This window comes from Myotis lucifugus, unplaced genomic scaffold (genome assembly GCF_000147115.1).
Source record: "Myotis lucifugus unplaced genomic scaffold, Myoluc2.0 scaffold_36, whole genome shotgun sequence".
NCBI lineage: Eukaryota > Metazoa > Chordata > Mammalia > Chiroptera > Vespertilionidae > Myotis > Myotis lucifugus.
In genome coordinates, this window is record NW_005871084.1 from 8,399,044 (window position 1) to 8,412,647 (window position 13,604).

The window sequence follows — 13,604 nt, forward strand, 5'->3', positions numbered from 1 at the left end:
ATATGAACTTTGGATAATAATGGTTTGTCAAAGGTGCATCAATGGCAATAAACGTAACACTGTGGTGTGGGATGTTGATCATGGTGGATGCTGTGCATGTCTGGGGCAGGCGTATATGGGAAATCTTTGTGCCTTCCTCATAATTTTGTTTTTAACCTAATATTAGTTTACCAAATTATGCTATAATGCGTAACTATTGTGTAAAATAGGATATATGTCTAAAGAATATCCTTGACGTAATTAACATACATGATGATTTTTTTTTAATCATCATGAAGAACAATGCAGAGTTAGAGGTGTGAATGAGAGAAAACCTAATGCACTTTTTTTTTTACTGTTTAAAGATTTAGAATGTCTGTTTAAAGTGATTTGGTCTTTCCTGGGTTCCAAATAGGTTTCCTCTCAAATGTGTTAAGAAGTTGCCACTTTCCTGTCACCTGCTATTGTTGGTTGGAGCGTTGGCTGTTACCTCTGAGGGAATACCACTCTTGCCCAGGCCTTGGCTCCTGTCCTTAGCTGTGGTGCTCTCTGAGGCCAGGGCCAGCCTCCAGGTTTTTTGTTTTGTTTTGTTTTTGTTTTTAATATATTTTATTGATTTTTTACAGAGAGGAAGGGAGAGGGATAGAGAGTTAGAAACATCGATGAGAAAGAAGCATCGATCAGCTGCCTCCTGTACACACCCTACTGGGGATGTGCCTGCAACCAAGGTACATGCCCTTGACTGGAATCGAACCTGGGACCCTTCAGTCTGCAGGCTGATGTTCTATCCAATGAGCCAAACCAGCTAGGGCTCCAGGTTTATTTTCATGTGTTTTCTGGCCCCTGACCCAGGGTAGAACTTGGCTCCTAGGAAAGCCGCACATCTATGGTGGGCAGCCTTAAACACCTGGTATAAACTGAAAGGAATGGGAAAGGATGTAAAAGAGGTAAAAGTCCAATATTCTAGCAATTCAGAAGGGCCCAGGAAAGCAAAATAGAAATCAATAGTATTATAATATCTAACAAATATTGAGTATTTACATTGCACACATTCCTCTAAGAATTTAATATGTTAACTCTTAATCCTCAGAATAACCCTATGAAGTAGAGGCTATGAAACTGAATTACCATCACACACAAAATTCAATCAGTGATGGAGCTTTAAATATGAAAATAAAACTTTCAAAGACAATATCAGAGAATAGGTTAGTAACATACTTTTTACACAAAACACAGAAAGTACAAAAAAAAAGCATTATACATTCAACTGCACAGAATTTAAAATTTTAATATTCATTAAATGTTACCATAAAGAATATGACAGCACTAGACAAAGGTATTTGTGAACTAGAAATTGACACAATACTTACATACAAAATATATAAAGAACTTTCATGGTCAAGAATATTAAGACAAACAACAAAAATTTCCCAGAATTTAAGGAGGTTCTTGACAAAAGCGTAAACTCAAATAACCCATGAAGAATGAAAGAAAGATGCTTAAACAACTCACCAGGAAAGTCCAAATTAAACACACAGTGAATACCCTTCAGCTTGGCAAATATGAAAAAGTCTGGTGATACCAAGTATTGTGAGGAAATGGAACAAAGCATACTCTTATTTATTGCTGGTGAGAATATAAACTCCTTCAAGCACTTTGGGTAAACAGTTTTATATTAGTTGGTACTAGAGGCCCGGTGCATGAAATTCGTGCATGGGGGTGGGGAGGTGTCCCTCAGCCCAACCTGTACCCTCTCCAATCTGGGACCCCTTGAGGGATGTCCGACTGCCTAAACAAGCAGTCGGACATCCCTCTCACAATCCAGGACTGCTGGCTCCCAACGGCTCGGCTGCCTGCCTGCCTGATTGCCCCAACTGCTTCTGCCTGCCAGCCTGATCACCCCCTAACCACTCCCCTGCCAGCCTGATTGACGCCTAACAGCTCCCCTGCCAGCCCGATTGCCCCTAATTGCCCTCCCTTGCCAGCCTGGTCACCCCCAACTGCCCTCCCCTGCAGGCCTGGTTGCCCCCAACTGCCCTCCTCTGCCAGCCTGGTGACCCCTAACTGCCCTCCCCTGCTGGCCATTTGTGTCCACATGGGGGCGGCCATCTTGTGTGTTGGAGTGATGGTCAATTTGCATATTACCTCTTTATTATATAGGATAGTTGAATATATTTGAAAATCCTACAGTCCAGATATTACACACCTATATATATGTTCCCTAAAAAAAACTACAGAGTGTATAGGAAGACATGTTAAATATTACTACTACTAATAATAATAATATAAAAAACACACAAAACCACAAATAATACTTGTTCAAGGCTTGTATAGGCAGAATCTACTTTTAAGTGCACCATAAAAGTCATTTTGTCTTCGAAATTATTCTATGAATTGGAATGAACATACTTCCTATTATTAGTAAGCATGCACACATAAGTAGAAAAATGCAAAAATAAATTAATAGGGAAAATGTAACACAGGTCAATGTAATGGTTATGACTTCAATGGTGAGTATGTGTATTTATTGGAGTGGTAGTGTAATGGGGTTTCTAACATGCGGCCATATTCTATTCTACTTTTCATTCTAAATAGTAGCTACATACACTTGCTAGCTTATGGTGTTACATATATGTAACAAAAAGTCTAGTTTTTGAACTTTATAGGTGGGGAGAATATGAATGTTGTAGATACCAACATATACCAATACATATCATTGTTTTTCTTTCTATATTTTGTTTGAATATTATCCAGTGTCAGCATTGACTACAAAAGATACAAACTCTTATTTGGGCTGCAAATAACTGGGACAGATACATTTACTTCTTTCTCTATTCCAGGTTCCAGGGATAAATGGAGACATCTTTGGCTGCAAGGCAGTTGTACATCATATAGGTTAGTATTAAGTGCTAAGAAGCATGTATAATTCGTTTTAGCAGCACAAAGGGGAGAGCAGACAGCCTAGCCTAAAGAAAACCAGAAATTGGGAGTGCTTCATGCAGAAAATTGCAGTTACTTCCAGACTTGGAGGAAAATTAGGAAATCTCCAGGTGGCAAAAAAGGGGAAAACACTCACCTTGTTAACAAAGTTAGAGAAGAAAAAGCGAACAAGCAAGCAAGCAACCTGAAGAGCCCAGGTATGACTTACAGATAGGACCTATACCTCGCTACCATAGCAGAATTCACTTTTTTTTTTAAAAAATCAGAATTTCACTGTTCCTGATGAAATTAGTTGCCATGAGAGAACTCTGCATCTATCATGATTAAACTACCTCTGATAGACTAATACTTTATTTGATTAACATCCTTTAAATCATAGCTACTTCTTGATTATGTTAGGACTGTGTTATTAAATCTATTTGCAATTACCTGACACTCTGGTATATTGTGTCTAGTGTTTGCTAAGAGAGATTTTTAGTTCCTTCTCTAATTTGAAAAACATCTGTCTGATCTTGACCATTACCAAGTTATTGAAGAGATTTGCCTGCCTACTTGTTAAGTTGTGACCTCCTGAGGAGTCCTTATGAAGCCATTAATTATATCATTAAAAAGTCATATTCAATTTTTATTCCATCAGCAGATAGTTCTTCCTGTCATTTTGCTAATAGTAATCCCTGAACAACAAGCAATCATCAGTCATCTAGATATTCAGGAAAAACTGAACATAAGAACATACCTGTTACATTGAACAACATTAGTTACAGCAGCTGCTGGAACAAACACTCTCAGATCAGTGGCTTCCTAGCTCAAGTCACAGACAAATGTGGTCAGGGTCTCACCCCCAGTGGCTTTTCTTCCTTGGCTCTGCCGTCTTGAAGTCCTTCCCTTCTACTTACAAGGAAAGAAGAGAAAGAGAGAACATGAAGATTGTGCAGGCCATTATTTCTCTGCATATTCCACAGTCCAAAACCCAGTCACTGTGCTCACACAGATCAATCATATTCAAAGGGACAGGAGGTCCTGGGACCTTCGATTTATAGCCAAGTCAGACAGAAGTAGAGGGTAACTTGGGAACCTACTTCTTGTGGTTGGCATTTGCAGTGGGAGGGGAGTGGTCTTGTGGACTTGAGCCTGTGGGATCTGAACTATTTCCCGTTAGATGGTGGCAGAATCTAGCTGATTTGTAGGACACTTAGTCGGTGCCATGGAGAATCGCTTGGCGTGCAGAAAAGCTCCCACACTTTGGTGACCCCAGTATCAGAAGGGAAGTGTTCTCCATTATGGAACAGGAGACAAATATGGAAGAAAGATGTAGGTGGGGAGACCTGGGTTATTTCACTTACATAGAAAGGTGGAACATTGAGTCTTCCCTATTTACTAAAAGTCCCCAAAAGGGAACAGTGGACACAAAATATTTCCCCTGCATCTTAAACCTCCCTGTTCCTCCAGTCGGTGCTGCTCTCCTGTTGCCCTGGGAAACTCTGAGCTGCCATTCTCCTCCCCAGGTGTCCCTCACAACCACAGAAGAGCCAAAACTACTCTCCTGAGGACAGTGATGCTATGGCACCTGGTCCTCTTTTAATTTTTAATGCCCATTGGTGAATATGCTTGATTCATTGCCTTGTCTCTAATGGACAGTCTCTCCCTTCTTCCTCCATCTGACATGCCATGACTACATTGTGCCTTCTCTTGGTGCCATGCTGTCCTTCCCTGTAACATGGTTTCCTTCAGCAACTTTGTCTCTGCTTCACCCTGATCTTGTGCCTCTGCCATGTTGCTACCCTAATGGTGGAGGGTGACTAATGTGTTTCTCAGAGCCTACCTGGGTCCATAGTCCTTACTGGGTTAGATAATAGGGGAGACACCACTAAACTCTGCCTGCTGGTATACCGATGCTTAGTTCTGATCTAGTGGAGAACCATTTTATCTACTTTTCACAGTCTCAAAATGAAAACTGAGGTCCATTATTTATATTTTGAGACAATGAATCTTATGTTCTTAAAAGTTAGGTGACTAAATCAAGATGACATAACCAAATAAGTGAAAGGTTACATATCTGGCTTCCTGGTTCAATTCCTGCTTTCTCTCTCTCTCTCTCTCTCTCTCTCTCTCTCTCTCTCTCTCTCTCTCTCTCCCTCTCTCCTCCACTCCCTCGTAATATATATAAACTGGCCCTAACTATTTCCAATGAGATCAAACTCTTTAGAGTAGATGTAGATGCACAGATATATATTCCTTTGACTCTGAAAATTTGCCTTATATTCTCAAGAATATACCTTTATTAAAAATCTATTATGTTTGATTTTATTTCATTTGCTTAACCACAAATGTGGAAAAATTAAGACTTAACCTGGAAAAACAATAATTGATGTTTCAAGAGAAATATAGTAATCATTGCAGGAGTTACTTGATATAAGTTAAGGAAAATAGTGATATATTTATTTCATTGTACAAAGACTATCAAATTAACAAATGGTTATATACTGGATATATGATTATGTATGTGACTAATCATGCCAAAGAGTATTCTTTTTTTTTTTTTTTTTAAATATATTTTATTGAGTTTTTACAAAGAGGAAGGGAGAGAGATAGAGAATTAGAAACATCGGATCAGTTGCAGGAGTTACTTGATATAAGTTAAGGAAAATAGTGATATATTTATTTCATTGTACAAAGACTATCAAATTAACAAATGGTTATATACTGGATATATGATTATGTATGTGACTAATCATGCCAAAGAGTATTCTTAATTCTAAATAAACAAGCAAATAAATTCTTAGCTCAGGTTCAACATTTTCAGAAAACATAAGACAATACAAACCCTAACCAGCCAAAATTTAACTTATTGCCACCAATAAATAACAGGCACTTACTGAGCTAGTGAAAAATATAAAAAATGATTTCAAGAACTACATAAATTCAATGCCTAAGATGCAGAATTTTAACATAAGCAAACACTGATTATACTGGTGATTTGAAATCCTCATTACAGATGGCTTCATCAAACATCAAAACTGCTTAAGCTAGTTCAAATGACTACTGTGGTTCCCACTTTCTCTTCAAAATGTCTCTTCAAACAGCAGAGGAAAGCAGATGTTGAATGAGAGGAGGGGTGTGAAGGAGTGTTCCCTTCTTGTGCTTTGAGTGGTTTGAGTTTACTGTTGTGTGGTACCAGGTAAAAGGAAATTCAGAGGTCCAAAGGAAATCACTGATGAGGGGATTAAGATGGGAACAAGCGCCTCTAAAGCACTTTCACATAAGTATACTTGGCATAAAAGACTGTGTCAGTCAAAACTGTCCTGCTACATGGCCTCCATTATCCTGGAGGAAAATTGCCATGCTTTGGAAGACTTGCCTTAAAGAGAAAAAATAAATCAAAACACAACTAAAAAGAAAATAAAAATATGTTGTGGTACCTAAGTGTGTATTTGGTTGAATACTACCTACATTAAATTTGCATTCAGAAATAGGGAAGATCAATAAAAGAAATATTTGTTTATGAGCGAGAGAAATTGGGTTGGATGTTAGAAAGTGACTTGGTCTTTGATTAAAGACTAAGTCTTAAAAATATGTAAGTACTCTGTATTGGAAATTGATTATATTAAACTTAATTTAACATATGCTATATTTTTACTTTCTAAATAAAGTACAATGGTCTTGTTCTATAATTTCCCCAAATGTGTGCACAGAAAACATGTCATTTTTCTAAGAGGACTAGTATTGGCAAAATTATGTTTTAAAAAAATTGGTATAGTAATTGCTTTATTGAACTGCACAGAACAAGTAAATGCATATATTGAAAAGATAATATACATGTGGACTTTACTAAAATAAATGATAAATGTGCATATTTTCAAACACATGGAAACACGCACACTATTTAATGTGTCCTTTGTATCTGTCATTTTTAGAATAAAACAGTGCAGTAGATACTAGTATTCTTATTTTACAAATAGGGAAACTATGGCCCAGAATGGCTAAGTAACTTGTCCCAAGTCATACTGCAAATAAACAAACCAAGCATTAAAATTGAGATTGCCCAGCTCTTTCCTCTACACAGTGCTCCTCCAACATCACCCACACTGACATGAACTGCATTACTCCTTCATGCTAACCACAGCCTTTCTTTTTGTACTTGGAGCCATTATAGGTTTGTAACTCCCACTTTATCCACATAGCCTCTCATTAGAGTAAATCTTTTGTACCTTTTCCAAAATCTGTGCCTAGTATATAGCGTTTCCATAAATATTTCCATGGTGGTTATTAAAAGAACAGAGCCCCATGTTGTAGTGGATAGGTCTCAGCTTTGCACCAGATCAGCTTGGGCTTCCTTCCCTGCCTACCACTCACTGGCTCTGTGACATGGTATACGTTGTTTAGAATTTCTGAGGCACTCTTTTAATTTTAGAAAACAGAATAAAAATATATACCTCCCTCAACTTATAAAGCTTAGATCATCTAATGTATGCAAACCCACATGCACATCAATGTGTCATGAGCATGATTTAAGTGTGGGGACCACAGAGCCAGGAAAAGGCCTGAGGTATGCAGAACCCATTAGGTACATTAAAATATCTATGAGAATTTTTGTCTGGCTGGATCTAAATAATATTTTATTGATACACAATCCAGTACAATCATAATAAAGAGATTAAGAAGCAACTTAGCTGCAATGCATATGTACATGTGTGTACATATGTGTGTGTTTGTACGTGATTGCATGTGTGTGTTGCACTGATAGGAGGGTATAGATTTTCTCCAACCCATACAGGAAAAAAGAACTGGGAAAAATAAGGTGGTGTGTGGTAGAAACGAGGATGGAAATTATAATGTGTTTTATATGCTTTAGAAGCACACAACTATAACTGACAATCTCCTGTTCACAGATGTTTGTCATGGAGCTCGGTTTGTCATCAATGTTGAAAGTCAAATATCCTGGGTGTAAGTTTCTCTCAGGTTCAACATTATAGCCTCAATTTTTGAACTGATAACTGCCTTTACCTTGCTACATATGATAACATGATTTCCTGGTCATGTCTTTAATCCTGGAAAGGTTAATTATTAAATATAAAGAAGTTTAAATAAATAAACAAATGGATATTATTATTTAACTAGAGGCCCGATGCACAAAATTCTTGCAAGAGTAGGCCTTCGCAGCCCTGGCTGCCTCAGCCCTCACAGCCCCAGCTTCATCTGGAAGGTGTTCTGGAATATCATCCGGACAGTTGTTCCGATGTTTGGCCATTCGGTTGATTTGCATATTATGCTTTTATTTTTATAGATGGTAGAAATAGGCATACAATTTTAATCATTGGAATGACATGCATACATTTAGCTTTGAGAAACCTGTAATGTTTGATGAAGTCATTCTAGATATTCTGAAAGATCAGTCGAGATTTCAATCCAGCTACATACTATCACAGCACCATGACAACAATTTGGAGAATACTGACATGGTTTAAAGAACTCCTGACTCACTGTGCTGAAATGGTTTATTTATTAGGTGTACAAGATTTGTTTAAATTTTGGGAAAGTTTTGCTTTTTTGTGTCAGCATTTGAATATTTAAAAATATAATTAAATAAACATATTATATGTGAAGATACAATTTAAAGTACCTGAAGAAATATAATTACTAAGTTATCAATAATATGAGTAGAATAATGAGATTTTGAGTTGAATTTAAAGCTAAGCTGAAGCATTCTTATGATTGTCACTTTAATGAAACAGTGGTAATTTATCTCTCAAATAACTACAGTCTTTCTGTACATTAAAGTTTCTCTGAGAGAAAAATCACATTGTTGAAAACCAACTTAGATAAATATTAGTTGCTTTTCATTTCTTTCCTATCTCAGTGTCCAGATTTTACTGTTTCATAGTAAAATTGTTTCATATTATTCTGTAACTGGATACATAAGTGGTCTGTATCTGCAAAACTCCCTGAACCATAAAAATAACATAACATTTTAAAATTAGTTTCCAAGGAGGCTGTGTCTAACATGATTATGTTTATGGCCCTAATATCTAATTTAATTAACTTATATAAAATGACATTAACAATTATTTTCTTGACTGAGCCATGGTGGGAACTGGCATTTCTAAAGCTAGCTGACTTTGGGTTCAGTTTGGCACACAAAAGAGAATTTTGAGCTTTCTGGCACACTGGGATGAGAGGAGACAGGCAGATATTTTCTATAAGGAGACAGCAGGCTGGAGGCCAACAAAAGGATCCCATATTAAAATTTAACATTGCCTGCACCATGCTACAATTTCCCTGAAATACACCCCAAGTGTTAGGAAAAGATTGTATCACATCGTGATCTTTTATTAATGGTGCATTAGAGAATTGAGAGAAGATTCTGTCCAAGTTTAGGACAAATGAAGCAGAGAGAAAATATCAGGCTGCAGGCGTGCAGATAAGATTAGCAACTGGTATCAAGAGAACACGGGAGAGGTGACAAATCACAACTGAAAACAGATAAGAATCCCAGTGGGATCCTGAGGAAATCCTGGAAAATTTACCCGAAGTTCTGGAAGGTCACCGAGATCATAGATCTTATAGGACATCAGTAGTCAAATGACATATTTGTGCTTGAAAGAATAAGTGACTCCAGAAAGTTGGCTCTCATAAGAACATCTCATTATAGGAGCAGCCTGATGCAAGCCCAGACAGCAACTAGCTTGACAAAGTGGACTATTTAAATATTAGGAACATATATCTTAAAGATAGTTCTGGCATATTAAACAGAGAGCCGGAGTTCACCACCAGAGTCCTGGGCTCAAGCCCTGGATTTTCCCAATTACATGGCATGAAACAAGTCTCTGAGCCTAAATGTCATTTACTATGAACATATCCTATAAAATAAAAGGATAATGTGCAAATCGACCAAACAGCAGAACGACCAGACACTATGACACACACTGACCACCAGGGGGCAGATGCTCAAAGCAGGAACTGCCCCCTGGTGGTCAGTGCGCTCCCACAGGGGGAGCACCGCTCAGCCAGAAGCCGGGCTCACAGTTGGCAAGCGCAGCGGTGGTGGTGGGAGCCTTTCCCGCCACTGTGGCAGCGCTAAGGACATCAGTCGGACATCTCCTGAGGGCTCCTGGATTATGAGAGGGCACAGGCTGGGCTGAGGAACACACCCCCACCACCACCACCAGTGCACAAATTTCGTGCACCAGGCCTCTAGTAGTATCATAGCTTAGGACAGACCTGCTGTTGCTCTAACAGGTTTACATAGTCAACAAACTGGCCTTAACAATAACCTCATGGGTCCATTACTATAACCCTTTTACATCTCCAGGAAGTCGAGGGACAGCGATATTCAGAAACTGTCCTGAAATCCTGCAACTGTAGCAGTGGAATATGAACTCAGGAAGTTTGGCTCCAGCCAAATGGAAATGACTCCCTGCTTTTCTTGGGAAGATTCATTTATTCTTGACCTCCACAACCCTTGGCTGAGTTCCTGAAACATTCACAGTGATATATTTTACAAAAGTCACAGCCCCATCCTTAATCTCAAAGAGCATGTCATCCCAGCAGAGAAAGGTCTCCCAACCAAGGCCTTGTTTATAGATGCCAGACTTCACTGCGAACATACTTTATAATTGATAGATTCTGGTGTAAAGGAAAACAAGTATTACTAACAGATTTGTAAATATTCAGATAATTTTTCATGGTTCTCATTATTTTACATAGGTTAGACCAACATTCTATTTATTTAAAAAATATGTAAAGCAGCTTTCATCAGAAATAGCTTTGACACCCAAAGCTATTGAGCAGCGGTGGGTGGATGATTTGGAAAATGACTTCTTACAGGTCATTTACTGATATATGCCCTGCTTATTTCCTGTATTTCAAGATAATTAACATACTATGGATTCTTACCAAGTTTTCTAGAAATTTGTATTTTCAATCCAACATAAAGGCTAATTTGTTTTTACCCACAACTGGTTTTGATATGTGGAGTGAACTGGTGGATCTGTATCCCTATTGAAATGACCAGTGTGTTGGGTGGCAGAGGGTACTTTGCTCACTTCTGTACTCTGGCTTCTCCCTCAGGGTTGACGGCACCCCCCAGGGAACGGGCAGTAGTCCACCCGCTAGGTTCCCAGGAGTAAATGCTTTGATCTGTCTCCATGCCCAGAGGCCTGTAAGGGCAGGTTCCCATGTGAGGTTTCAGCACTATTTGAGATTGGATGGGGCATTGTCTATATCTGGTCATAAGTATTAGGAGGCTACCTTGTCACATTCCTCCAACCTAGGCATTCTTGTTAATAAAGGTGTCACTTCAGGTTCCAGCTGTCGATTCCTCTATGGCCACACTCTCTTTCTCTCAGAACTCAACAGAGAAGTAGAAGTATAATGTATTTCCCTCCTTAAATAAAGTTGCTTCCATGTAGAGTCACTTCAGAGTTCTCAGGATGCTTTATAAGCACATGTAATATGTAACTGTCATATATATATATATATGTATGTGTGTAAAATACAAAATTGTGATATGGAATCATTTCTAATCATTTCTAGTTGTGCCACCTACCAGAACAAAATGATGGAAGGCCCCCTATGATCTAATCTAATAATCCATCAGCAATGTCAATGATTATATCAAAGTCTTACAGACATGATGAAATGCATGATGACAGGGACAATGGTGCCATGTAAGACTCCAGAGCCTGTAATAAATATGTTAGGCTTCATGGTAAAGGAGAACTAAGGATTCAGATAGAATTAATGTTGCTAATTAGCAGACTTGGAGATGGGGGATTATTCTGGATTATCTGGGTGGGTTCAATGAATCCCAAGGATCCTTAAAAGTGGAAAAGGCTGGCCCAGCCGGTGTGGCTCAGTGGTTGAGCGTCCACCTATGATCCAGGAGGTCATGGTTGGATTCCTGGGTTTCAGGTTCATCCCCTGTAGGGAGCATGCAGGAGACAGTCAATCAGTAATTCTCTCTCATCATTGATGTCTCTCTCTCTCTCCCTTGCCCTTCCTCTCTGAAATCAATAATATATATATATAATATATAATATATTAAATATAATATATAATATATATTATAATATATATATTATATATTATATATATATATAAAAGTGGAAGGGGTTGGTCAAGGAAGGAGACTTGGAGAGATCGCAGTGTGAGAGGGACATGGCTCAGCTTTGAGGATAAAAAATGGGGATGTGAGCCAAAGAACATGGGTGCCTCTAGAGAAGCTTGAAAATGCAAGGAAACAAAATTCTCTCCTTGGGACTCCAGGAAGAAATGCAGATCTACCCAACACCTATATCTTAGCCCAGTGAGACCCATTTCAGACTTCTGCCCCCTAATTAAAAGAAAATACATTTGTTTTGTTTGAAGCCACCAAGTTTATGGACATTTGTTACAGCAGCAGTAAGAACCATATATGTGTAAATGTACATCCTCACTCTCCTCTCTCTCTTTCTCTCTCTCTCCATATATACAGTGAAAATTCTTTGAAAGCACAGAAAAAGGAATACCTCATTTTGCTTGATTGATTACTGAATATTGGCCAGAACTTTTCTATCATTTTAGGCAGGATTTTATTAAGATTTTCACAATTATAAGCCTCACAGTCCATCACATGTTAAAAGCTTTATATTCAAGTGGCAACAATTTATAGATGGGCAATTTGTATAACTCAGGTATGTTCTGGGTTTTTCCATGAGATGATTTTATGTGTAAACTACATGAAACCAAAAGCAATTTGGGCACATCTTTAAAAAATATTTAAATAAGCATTATGATTTACAAACTCCTCTAAGAACTGCCCAAAGAAGCAAGAAACATGAACACTCTTTAATACCAGATGTGAAGCAGTTTCTTCTAACATGAAGTCAAAATACATTAGTGGCTCAGCACTGTGACAGCCAGCCTCCTGGAGATTATCTCTCTGACCTGCGGAGACAGACTGAGGGAATTAATGAGGTTTGGGTGAGAGTCAACCTAACTGTCTGCACAGAAAATACTGGCATAATATTTCCTAGCAGATAGTCACATTTTCAAATCTGCTAATATAATAAGAGATACTAATTTTTCTTTTGATTATCCCAATAAAGCATTGCCAACTGATCAGGGCACCAAATACAGTTTTCCCTGTACCAAATGTTTGAATTTTTAAAATCATATTAGTACCTTCATACCTGGAATCACACACACACACACACACACACACACACACACTCACATAAATGAATCTTGATTTTGCATATTTGTGAAAAATTATCACCAAATACAATTTTAATGCAATAGTGTGAATTTTAGTTTCCCATCAAATATCAATACCAGAAAAACACACACATAAAATACACTTATTTTATTAAAGTATAACTTAAATATAAATAGATTTACAAAGTTAATGGTTGGAACTCACTACTGATGAAGGACTGAAGATACATTTTAAAAACACAAAAGCTCTCAGTTTATGTTAGATAAATGTGCATTCTGTAAGGTTACTGAATTTACTTTAAATTCTTTTATTTCAGTCTAGTCAGCATACCTCTCTGAGACTCGACTGTGAGTGTAATGAAATCAAAACACTGAGGTCAAGGTGGACATTAACCTCTATGAGTGGCATTGTCATGTGTCCAATCTAAATTTGATAAATCAACAAGCAAAACCCAAGTTCATCCATCACATTAAAAAACCTTATTGATATA